General features: G+C 30.7%; 1 long non-coding RNA gene across 3 annotated transcripts in view; it reads right to left on the bottom strand.

The window, feature by feature from the left end:
- The window catches only part of LOC118073342 (uncharacterized), a 50,774-nt gene that overhangs the window by 2,752 nt on the left and 35,175 nt on the right, over nt 1–12,847 (bottom strand). For 2 of the 3 annotated variants that reach the window (XR_004691094.1, XR_004691095.1), the window contains 6 exons: nt 6,295–6,436; nt 5,232–5,603; nt 4,133–4,304; nt 3,506–3,731; nt 1,706–2,055; nt 20–1,623 (listed from right to left, as the gene is read on the bottom strand). This is a non-coding gene — a long non-coding RNA (uncharacterized lncRNA). Of the gene's footprint in view, nt 1–19; nt 1,624–1,705; nt 2,056–3,505; nt 3,732–4,132; nt 4,305–5,231; nt 5,604–6,294; nt 6,437–6,508; nt 6,652–12,847 lie in introns of those variants that run through there. The other variant, XR_004691096.1, reaches the window with a different exon arrangement.

Raw genomic sequence — 12,847 nt, 5'->3', positions numbered from 1 at the left:
GAAGAGGAAGAAAACATACGTTGGAATGAAGAAATCGTAGGTCACAATCTTCATGACTGAAACGGTTGTCATAAGAGATTTCGGCTCCCACAATGGAAGACAGCGCTACCGATGACGCTGCATTCCAGTTGGCGTTCAGGTTTAGTGGCGGTGTCCTTTAGCTGGCGACCCGAGTAATTGTCATTTTTGACCAGCCGAACATACTCAACATTGAAGCTTAATAATATGCGACGCGGTGTCTTTGCTAAAAGACCAGTTCCTTTTGTTTCTTTTCTGTTTTCTCAAGTTGTCTAATAAAACGATCGGCGATCATCGTGCAATTATGCCGTCTCATTAATCCACAGCAATTATGTCTCTCCCTGCCCTTGTGTCTACTGGTTTATTTTCTCTCTTCTCCTTTACTTTGATAACTTATGAACGTCTCAACGTTCTCTGCAGACAAGATGCATCTTAGCAATTACATCCCACAGAGGAAACTCATGTTGATCACAACGAATCACTCGGACAATGACTTGGGATAATTTCACCGCAGGAATAATAATACGTAGGAGGACATGCGGTAGTCACGGCAAACGATTACTCTCCAGAAAGACATGAAGCAGTGGATCCTCCACGCAGAATCGGTTGGCCTTCGATGATTGAAAAAATCCCTTAGGTTCCAAGGATCGAAAGTAGTCCCTGACGACGACGAGTGACAGGCGGCGGCGCTTTTGCCACGATGTAGATTTGTTTGCATTTAAAAATCAAATCCACCGCTCCACCTCTCTCCTTTCGCTCGTCCTCAGTGTCTCACGCGGCAGGGTTTTGAGGTGGTGTGCAAGCCTCTTTCTCTTTCTCTCTCTCAGCATACAGTTGGTATGCACGCAGTCCGCGGGTTGTCTCTGCAGGTCCCGGGACAATGCTCGCCAGTTTTTGTGTCGTTTGCTTCCTCCAAGAGCGGCACGGAAGGACGAATCCGACGACGAGCCAACCATCAACTCCATGTTGAATCTCCTCATTCTCGTATCTATCTTTTTCTTTCTTTGTGTCTTACTTTATTCGCATCTCTTACTCCTACTGGCCATTTCTTTTTCCACTCTTCCTACCTCCAGGAACAATGAAACCGAAAATCCACTAGGCACCTCAAGAATGCGATGCATGATTACCTACTTCGAGTGAGAAATCGATCGAATTCGCTTTGATCTTTTCCTTAACACACCAATGACCAACTCTCGCATATTCTCTGTTAATGCAGAAAAAATCTTCACTTCAAAGATATTCTTTGAATTATTTCCGTTATGATGAGATTGACATTTTCATGTAAAACTTTTATTCAGCTTCTTCTTATTCACTCACGTCGTCGTCATGTTTAATTGCCACATGTTTAAACCGTTATCAAAACGTTCTTACATGTTACTACGAACGATAAATCATGATGGTCTTTCTCTTGATGACCTTGTCCAAGAAATATATCTCATTAATTTTTTTACGTCTAATGATTCAAGATATATAGGATTAAAAACATGTCCGATGAATCAATGATAAAAATGAACTAGCGATGAGCTTTGCTTTATCATGAGTATATTCTTGAATTATTCCTTGGGCTTGGTCGTTGTAATGATGCATTATGATACCTGCTGCATTCTGTAGAAAAAAAATGATGAGCAGTTAGATGAAATTTAATTTTTCTGCTTAATATATTATATAGACATGAAAAGCAACTCACCTGTATTTCTTCCTGATGGCAATAATACATGTCTGTATTTATGCAGCGAAGTAATTATGCGACTGAATAAACTTTACTCGAAGAAAAAGATGACTGATGCATCGAATACGTATCTCGATGGCTTGTAAGCGCGATTCTCGCTGATGTAAAATATAAATTTCAAATATCCTGTGGCGTCGAATTTTTGTCGGAATTTCGTTGACTTAATTTCATATCCAATTACATTGCATAAAATTGTATAATCCATCTTATAAAAAATTCCATATTTAATAATAAATCTTCAGAAGAATATTTCCCACGGTGATATTTAAATTCATTATCCTGAACATGTCCTCCGATGATTGAATTACCTGTAAATAATTAACAAATTATATTCACTTCCAAGTTATAAACAGTAGAAAACAGCAAACAGTAACATTAAAAGTATATTTATTGGTAACAAAAAATAACTAAAAGGAAGTGTATGAAAAAAATGCAGCTGGCGATTTAAAGTTATCGTCGGTACAGACTTCGATTAGCAGGATCGATGAAAGAGTTGGATAAAATAATAATAGGGCACTGGATAAACAGTACGCCTGTTTCTCATGTGAATTGTATATGTGTGTAGCAGCAACAGCGGCTATGAATGAACCGAGTGGGGGGCCGTAAGGTTCACGCTAATACCAGCTAAGAGAAGACAGCTATTAAAAGCCCCTATTTAAATATTATCAATGAAATTACAGTTCTCATCGAGTACAATTTTTCAGTCTACTCGATCGTTCCTGCACTAACTCAATAGTAATCATTTATCAACCTTGCCAATACAATCGACACCCTCATAAATTTATAATTTAATTCCTCATTTTTACGTTCTTGGCTCTCACGGTATATATTAAACAATTCTCTATAAATTTAACACATTTTTTTTAGCACAAAGTAATCTCTTTCCATGACTAACAAATAAGTAGCATAATTAATCTTGTACAAACTTGAGTAACATTTTTACAAATACACCAATTTCACATTCTTAATTAACAGAATTTATTAATGAAACTAATTCAAATACTTTCATGTATATAATGCTACTTATAATTTATTATGATCAAATGATGAATAAGATAACAAACTAAAGAAATAATTATGCTAAGCTTTGAACTTGTTAAATTACGATAAAACTTATGATTTATGATTACAGTTTCTAATTTATTATTAATTTAATCCTCTATACTTTTAATTTTAAATCTTTAATTAATAGAAACGAATGATAAACATATATTAACAATTAAATTCATTTATAATTTTATTAAGTATTACAATATATTATGATGAGCATAATGTAAAAAATAATTGCTCCAGAGTGATCAATATCTAGTGTAAAAAGTTGGCGTGACTCTGCATATAAGCGTTGCAATATACACAACACTGTCAGGTTGTAGACTCTCCCGCGGGCGGGTATATAATTAGGTGAGAAATATTAATGTGAAACTGTGAGCAATAAATCGCTGAGCTGCAAAAGAAACATTGCGTCAAAACTGCAAGGAAGCGGCAAAAGTGACTTAAGCACTTCCTATTAATCATAACTAGCAATCGAACAACTCAACAATCTTATGCTTATACACTAGACGCTAATTTGTTCACATTAACATCTTTAATTAACTCTCACACATATTAACTAATTAAAACGAACATTCATCTTAATCTACATTCTTTTCTACCTTTACTATTCTTTTCTATTATTATGCATATAATATACCAAGATAAAACGTGTGTGAATCTTTCCCACTTATGGATGCCTTAACTTGATTCTGGAGTATCTTTTACCTGATGAAAGCTACAGAAGTCTCCAGCCAACAACCCAGGACGTGTCGGCTTTGTCAAAGCAAATTCTAGGCATCTCAGATGCGATCTGAACCTACTCAGATTACTGTATACGAGCCCCTGCTGAGTCCACGCACCTTAAAACATCATCCTCACGTGCGACCACCAAAACGACGAATCACAAATAAAGTGCTATATCCTAGTTAGAATCCATGAGAAATTCTTGAGGCTAAAAATTAAATAATTAAGATATTTGTTTTGCATTTGCTTGTACATAACTTAATTAATTATTATAACTCTGTTTCAACTTATTTTTAGTCATAATTAATAAAAATTAATACGGCTAAAAAATTATCTCATATCTTTTACACTGCACACAAATGCTCATATAGTATGCTAAAATATGCAAGAATTAAAAATACCACGTTCTTTAGAGAATTCTTGTGAAATAATTTATTAATAATTTCCTTCTTTCCACTTTTTTTTGTACTTATTTTTTAACACTACAAAGGAAAAATTTTATGACAGCTCACATATGAATAATAATTTTAAAACGTATTGTTTGCATACTGAATTGTTTTTATTATCTAATAAAAAAAGTACGCATTTAGAATTTGAATTGATAATCACCTTTTCTTTTAACAATTATATTCTTCAAGGAAATTTCATTCTGTAAATCTGGTTCATTGATAGTCATCTCACTTCATTTCATCCTGAAGTGCAGGAGAACTTCAAATTATATGCCTCTTAGCTTCATGCCAGGATCATCTTCCATTATCCATGCTCGTTCAATTCGAATTACCTGAAAGATATTGATAAATAATCAGTAGACTTTATTCACAGCAGAAGCATCCTATTACATTTTTCTCAATGCAATATGAAATTATTTTGCCGATTGTAATTATCTAAAGAGCCCTAAAGCAAATAATATTCTCTAGACTATTATGGAAACATTTTTATTGCAGACAGATTTGTTGTATTTTGTAAACAATGATTCAGTTGATTTTTTTTCCTACCACGGTATATTTTTATCTAAGAATTTTTATTTTTACATTTCAAATTACTGTGCATCCATTTACACAACTTATAAAAAAATTACATAAAATGCAATATCATGTTTGTGAAAAAAAGAATATACAACTCATGTACAAAAATATAATATAATAATATTTCTATTTATTCTATTTTGTCTTCAGTTTTTCTCTCTTTATAAGAAACTTGATGAAAAAATTTTATTATAAACGAGTCACAGTAAATTCTTCTAATTGTACCAAGCTTTTCAAGATGATATTTTTGAAGTTTTATTTTACTGGAGTATATATAGAATTGAATTGAATGGTAGTTGAAGAAAGCAATGAATTTGTGCTCAAGTGAGAGAAAAATAAAAAAAATATATATATTAAGTTCTCACTGCTGAAGTGCAGTCTTATATAGCAGTGACCACGTAGTCACGTTCGAGCAATGCAAGAAAATACTATGATTATATATGATACTCGATGATCCCTAAGCCCAAGCCACTCTCGAATTAATCGAATTGTTCTACAGCGAACCGCTTATTAAGGACTCCAAGGATCTTACCATGCAAACTCGATATTGCTTCGCCGAGATCCATATTTTAAAAGACGGAAATTAGCAAAAAATTCGACTTATTTTTCCACACATCCTCAACATCTATCATTTGCAATAAATAAAAATCTAGACAAAATAATAATGATAACAATTGACTGACCTTTAATAGAGAATTGCTTTAATGACTTCTTGACACGTAATATCATCTTTCTCATAACATCTTGTTCATCTTAATCACCTGACTGTACACTTCTTCATCTAATTCGATCACTGCTGATCATGACTAATCGCATGTCGAGCAAAGCAAAAAGATCCAGTGTACGTTGAAGACTCCGTTAAGTCATTCTCCGTTAGGTTAACACCCATTCGTGTACTTACTGAGAATTGTTTGATACTCTCCTACGTTTCTAATGTGTACATAAACGTCGCTCATAAACAATTGTCTGGTGGATTTCCTTGTAATGTTATCAAGTTACTCGGTGGCTTTTATTTTTTTAAAATTCATTAGCCTGCTTGCAATAGTGTCTAACATCTGTAAATGAATATGAATCGTTAATTAATTTATGTAAATAATTTTTAATTACAAGTAAGAGAATGTTTGTAAAGAGGAAGTAATAAAAGTCAACTATAGCCACGCGTCAAAGTCCGAATGTCAAGAATGTGAGTGGGAATTTCTCACTTTCGCACAATAGAAAAGATTGAATTTTCTCGTGCGTTCAATGTTGTAAAGATATAATAAACGCAACAATTTTATGTATAAATTTTCTAGACTGGAACTATCTCCAGACGATACTAAAGTAGCATTTCCTATGTTCGTTTAATATCTAACTCTCTTTGTTTATTTCCTTTTATACATGATTTTCAAGCATCACAAGTAACAACTTTAAGAGTCGTTCAAGGTATATACGGAATGATAGGTCTTGCAAGTCTGTCGTCGAAGCAAAGGTTGATGCAAAAAGTTTGGATGACTCTTCACGAACGAGAGTCGTTTCAATTCCGTGCAAATAAATCCGTGACTCGTAACATCATGAGCCGTACCCTGATGCATGATTTCATGGAACTGGCAGAAGAGTTGCAACGCCGCGTATAAACGCGTGTGGGAAATTCTACAGATGCATTATGTATTTATTGCTTTACTTAGTTGGGAATTACTTTGCCACTGTAATGACTTTCTGCCCCTGTACAATCTTAGGAATGCCATACGACTGATTTATCGTTCATACCTGTTTCTCCTGTTACATATTTTGTTATCGCCCAACCGTTTTCTTCAAATTGTCCAATCTGTATTCCATAACCTCGTGATTAAATCCCTCCATTCTATTTCGTATCTTATCATTCCCAATCATTCTTACAACATGAATCAACCTGAAATCAATCAACTTATTAATAATTCTTTGTCAATTATCAGTATCATTATTGTGCATGTATTTTATTTACACGGGAAAAAATATTGCCTCCATAATCATACAATGTATCATTACAAGTACATATATCGCTAATACCACCATTTGTATCATGATGAAAGCGATATGTTTAATTTAGAGGGCAAGCTGGATTCTGATGAGAGTAATACTACGCCATATTTTAACCGTTTTATTTGACTAAACAGAAGTTGGCTACAAGTGTTTCGCCACGACAGTATTACGTTTTGTTATGATGGCAATATTTATTTTCCAAGTATTTTTTCTCACTCAATTGCTCTATTTATGTAATTAGTGGTTAGGACCTTTTAAAATTTTTTTCTTTCAATACATTTTTTTACATCTTTTCATAAATAATAAATTATGGTCAAATATGAAGTTAATAAGAATAAATTTAATAAGTGGGGTAAAAGTAATCATCATTATTAATCCTCGTTTTGTGCTATTAAAGAAAATTATTTTAATGGAAGCAATCCTAACGCAACCAGAATCATATAAGGTCTCTATAACATATTCTAAACAAACTAAGAAATTGTAATGAATTACAAACTAGGGCAGATTTTTTTTTTTTTTTGATAATAATTTTATTTCCTATTTTTAGTTCTCTAAAACTTGAGAAAAAAAAGAATTGTTGGAATGTGGAGCTAAAAAACACGTGTATCCTGAAGATCCATGTGAGGTTAGATTTTTTGTGAATCATTTGTTTTGTCTTTAAAGTAATACATAAAAAAAAATTAAACATCTTAAGCTTGTTTGGTCTTTACAATGCAAGAATGATCAAGAAGTCTCGTATGCTTCTTCTCCAATAAAAGTGGTTTTCCAATTATTCAAAAGTGTTCTAACACGATGCTACAAAGTAACATAATGTGAAAACAATAAATTGAAAAAACATTCAAATGATAAACAGACCGGACGTGCAAAGCGTTAAAGAGATCCCGTTTTTCTTAATGCAAAAATTTCACTAATTGCAACGAAGCTACAAGTGCGTGCATGACAACTTGCAATAAATTCCACTTAATTAATGCTGAGAGATATGCAAGTGCATATGGAAAATATGATATTTATCGCAAACTTAAATATGATGATAATTAGACGGCTTTTTCCATTTCTTAAGACTACGGAAAGATATGTATATAGAAATATATATATGTATATATTTCTGTATGAGTCTGCACTTTGCTGTTGAATAGATGTGAGACAACTTGAAGACCTCCTTTATTCATGAACATTCACAGGAGCTTAACAAACACGCAATTATAGAAGCCTTAATTTTATAATTTATGCCTAAAATAGTAATACAATTAATCTAACTTCGATCCAACTTAATCCAACTTGGGAATTCATAAGCTGAGTATTAACTAAAATAAAAAATATTAATTTGATTTTTTCAGACCTTGAATTAAACGCGCAGTTAATTTTATCTTTTCTGAGGCAAAAAATCAAAGAATATGTTATCTATTATATTTATCCTCCTTTGCAATTGAATAAACAAAATAGAAAATCAATAAGCATGAGCTATACGCTAATACATATTTTCTTCTGATAAACGAATTTTTTGTTTACATTTCAACTGACTGTTTGCTAACTGACGACTCTTATTATCGTTATCGATAAGCGTCTCTATCGATAGTTTCATTATATATTAGCCCATAATAAATCATTATTATTTTTTTTTATAACACTCGTAAAAAGAATTTTTACAATAAAATTTGCGGAATTTGTTTTTTTTTTCATCAATAAAATGGCAATTGAATGAATAAAAATTTCTTTACGTATTTCGAGCTCTAATAAATCAATATTCAATGACAATAAAATCAAAGAAAATTGCCAGCTGCATGAGACTGTGTCATTACTGCCTCACTTATAAGTGTCTTAGCAGGACGTTTGATGCATACAAATGCGTCTAATAGCATAAAAATATTTTTTGTAAAAAAACGGCCTCCATAAAACGACGCAAGGATTATTGCAATGTATTCAAGTCAGAGACATAATGCATAACAATTCATGCTAGTGTTAATGAGTCATTATTATTCAATCGTCGAATATTTATCGATAATGATGCTCACAAGTATGTACTTGTTTTTCCATGTATTGATGACTATTACAGTTTCAATGACATAAAAATGCGATTAAGGTATTAAAAAAAATCCAACAACAAAAGAAAATGTTTAATAACTCCCTCACCTTCCCCAAGGCATTTACCTCGAGCTATCTTGGATTATTTTCCTGAACGTAGTGATACATATTTATGTCATATCAATGATGACAAATAGTGATGTCTTGGAAGAGTATACATTGACCTCATAAGCTGTGAGTTAATTTTCATTAACATAAATGACTAATTTAGAACTTATTGGAATCTATTAGAAAATTATTCGATTCAATAAATGCACTAATGTTGGTGCATTATGATAATTATGTTAGAGCTGATGAATGATGAATTTTTATTGTGCAATTACATGCCATTTGTGTATTAGCTAGTATTTATTGAACAAATTCCCACACATGTTTGTGTATAGTCTAGCGATAAATCATTTGTAGAGTTTCAGTAACTGAAATTCTGACAGGATTATGAATCAGTTCACATTTTAGTCGCACATCTCAATGTTTTTGTGCCAGACATGATAGCTGGAGAACGGGTTAACGTTCTCCCTGAAACTCATCCTCTAGATTCTCCGGTCTATACTTTGATGGCTAACAAACACATCATTTCTTAAACGAACCTCGAAAGCACGCCGACAATCCCATTTGTAATATCTTTCCAAGCGAAAAGCACTGGAATGTATGTAGTAGGAAGGGGTTATACAACCTCCGCTTTCAGCTTTCTACCAACATCCTAAGGGGTGAGGAGTTAAACGCGCTATCATACCACTGTTTCCGTAGCCAAACATCCTATTCTTTTACTTTTTCAAATAAAACAACGTGAAAATTACGAGACTTTGTACCATCTGTAATAACGATCTGATATATATTTCTCACCAGTTCTTCGTGCATTTTATTCCTTCTAAATTATTGTTTTCACGTCATTTGTTTCAAGTTGTCGACATTGAATTATTTTTTTCTTTTCTCTATTAATTGAATTAAATAATACAACTTACATAAAAAATTTTTTCAACAAAACCACAACAATATTAAATACTATGTGTGGCATAAAATTAACTTGAAATTTTAAAAACGATTCGAAAGTAATTAATTATATTATCATCATGTGTATAAGCTATGTATATTCTACAATTTAATTATTTCAATTTTTCTTTTATGAAAGCAGTAAAAAATTATTATTGAGAAAATTAGAGTAAGAATGTTGATTCAATATTCTTATTTTTTCTTTTAATATTTAAGTTTCTCCTGATTTAATGAGATTTTTATTTCTAATTAAACTTGAACTTAAACTTGGAAAAATAATATCTTTTTCCTTCTAAAAGCTGTTAGACAAGTCGTAAATAAATATGATCCTAAATTTTATTTAAACAATATCTTGATAGTTATTATTAATCATTTTTAATTAGTATTAGTAAAATTAATTATTTTGTTTTAAATGCAAAACAAAGAAAATTGATCGACTTTCTGGAATGGAATCAGTGAATATTAAATAACTCTCAGCATCAATCCTATCACTTAAACAATAGTTCACTGAAATTCTAGTACATAGAGAGTCAATTAACATTGTATTCCTAACTAAATCGGTGTCAAGCTCTATCATACTGATTTATTATTATAATTAATATCTCCCACCAGTGGTAAAAGAAGCCCCTTTTTAGCTAGGATGAAAAACACACTGTTCACTGATTGAGTTTAAAAGAACATAGCTTGTCAGACATATAAATATGCTCATAATGTATATATGTATGCATAGATTTTATTGAAAATTATGTCAATAAGCTTTTAATATTCTAAAATAAGAAACGACATTGAAATTATACTTTTCAGATTAGTAATCATACTTTTTCTATCCTTTTAGAAACTAACAGAATTTTCCTAAACTATCCATTGTAAATGAAATTACAAAAACTTCTAAACTGTGTAATGAATAGACAAAGGAGTAAATACTAGAAAAATAGTGCATACTATTAAACACACGCATAAAAATAAAGAAGGATGAAAAATAGATGATCGTACATCCGCCTTGTACATACATCCATGAGCGTGAAATTAAAGACCAATTGTAAGACTATTACTATGTATAATGTAAATATCCACAACACGATAATCCATCTATTTCACTCACTTCTCTACTTTTATAATCCTTCTCTTTCATTTATTTGCAAAGAATTTCAAATACTCACTCTTGTCAAATGTTAATTTCTTGGTTTTGATTAACACATTCACCACTAACTTTACGCGCGATAAATTTTGATGAGTCTACTTCAAATGCGGATCATTATATCGTAAAATTATTATTTAAATCCGAATCAGAGAAATTTCCCGAGTGAAAACTTTGCCGATTATTCTTTCAATAGTGATATACATATCACTGGTAAATCTACATCTAGAAATGACTTTGCGAGTGAATTAAATAAGCTTTAAATTATTGAGAGGGATTATTAAAGCTGTATCATTATTTTAATTCTGCAAAGAAATGTCTAAATTATTTAAATTAAAAAAAAACATTTCCCATTTAAACATTTAAAAACACGTTAAAATGATTGTTATTAATATTTAATCATTTCCTTTTTTAATCTTAATCTAAAATATTATTATTAAAGAAGAATAATAAAACAAGAGCTTAAAGGAAGTAAAATAAGTAATTAACAGAATAAAATACTCGAGATAGTTATCGTAAATAGATAATAAAATAAAATTTCTTCATTAGACCATAAATTTTTCTTCATCACTTTGAAAGCGAAAAGAATCATTCAGCAAGAAATGGATAAAGGGTTTATCTTAACCCACGCTTCAACGACTAGACGAGCATTTGACCTCTCTTTCTATTCACCCTCTTCTTATCCTTAATTTCTTCTCTTAGAACTTTTTCAGTATCACATGTCTTTTTCCTCAACACGAATTTATCCCTTCTTCCTCTAGTATTATACTTCACTTGTCTCCTATTATTATTATCAATAATTCTGCTATCAATTTGCTAGAATATAATCCAAGATCCATTTATTCATTATCCATTTTTCTTAGATATAAATTACATACTGCTTTAATCTTCCAACATTTTTACGCCACTTCTTGTTATTATCTTCAAATAAAAGCATTCTTGGAGGTCGTGATCGCGAATCACCTTTTGAGACGTTTAAGCTAACGAAGATACGATAGAATTAAATCATAAAAATATTATAACTACTTATTAGCATGGCCATTAATTTTTTGTATTTCAAATTTCTTCATTCTCGAATATTCTACTGTAATTTTAAACATCTGCTTTATTACATCTCTCTGTAATTTGAATTTTAGTATTAAAAATTTACTTAGACAAAGACTTTATTAAATTTCAGAATAAGCTTAATGAAAAATGGGAGAATGATCATGCTATTTGAATGCTATCCTAATATTTCGAATCATTTCCTAAACCATTTTTTAGAGTAAATTATAAGTGCATCTCAATAGTAAATCGATTTTCCACTATTTTTTATTGACCAAAATATTTTTGTATCTATTTATGCGTTTGATTTATTTAAAGCTTGGAATAATGAGACCAAAAAAAATAACAGAATTTATACCAGGGCATTTAGAGCCAAACAGACCCTTTACTTAGTTCAAGATGAACCTTTTGAAATAAAAACTAACGATCTACATGAAACTTTTTAATTTAAGTATGGAAAAAATGAAGTATGATAACTTACTTAAATAAAAATCCTCCTAAAAATATTTATAATAATATTCAAACCTTTTTAAAGAATTTGGATGAAGATGAAACATTTTTCTGATTATAAAATTAAATATAAATTATAATTTTATAATAAATTATAATAACAACTGAATTATGTGAGTGATAATCAATGAATAATAAAATATCAATAATTAATAAATGAAAAAATATTAATAATTATATTTTACTAATTTAAATTAGTAAAATTAAAAAAAAGCTATCTCATCCCAGTTACCTCTAACTATTTGATAAAGCTGCATTACCTTACTTCCCTCAATAATATTCAAAAGAAATTAAACGATAGAAATTAAATAGAATTAGTTTGATTAATTAACCCACATGGCAATTGAACTTCTACGTCAAGTTACTTTCTCATTTTGATTTCTTATTAATTCAATTTCTTTTTATACCATTCATGGAAATCACGTGCTAATTTATATAAATAAATATTTAGATTTGTACATATAATATACATGCAACTATTTCTGTAATTTCTCTGCAGAAAAAAAAAATATGTACGCATACATACATCTTCAATTA

The sequence above is a fragment of the Chelonus insularis genome, unplaced genomic scaffold, assembly GCF_013357705.1.
Source record: "Chelonus insularis isolate UGA/USDA-ARS -01 unplaced genomic scaffold, ASM1335770v1 scaffold_277_pilon, whole genome shotgun sequence".
Lineage (NCBI taxonomy): Eukaryota > Metazoa > Arthropoda > Insecta > Hymenoptera > Braconidae > Chelonus > Chelonus insularis.
Note: the sequence above shows the minus strand (reverse complement) of the source record. Positions and strands in the feature narration are given on the sequence as shown.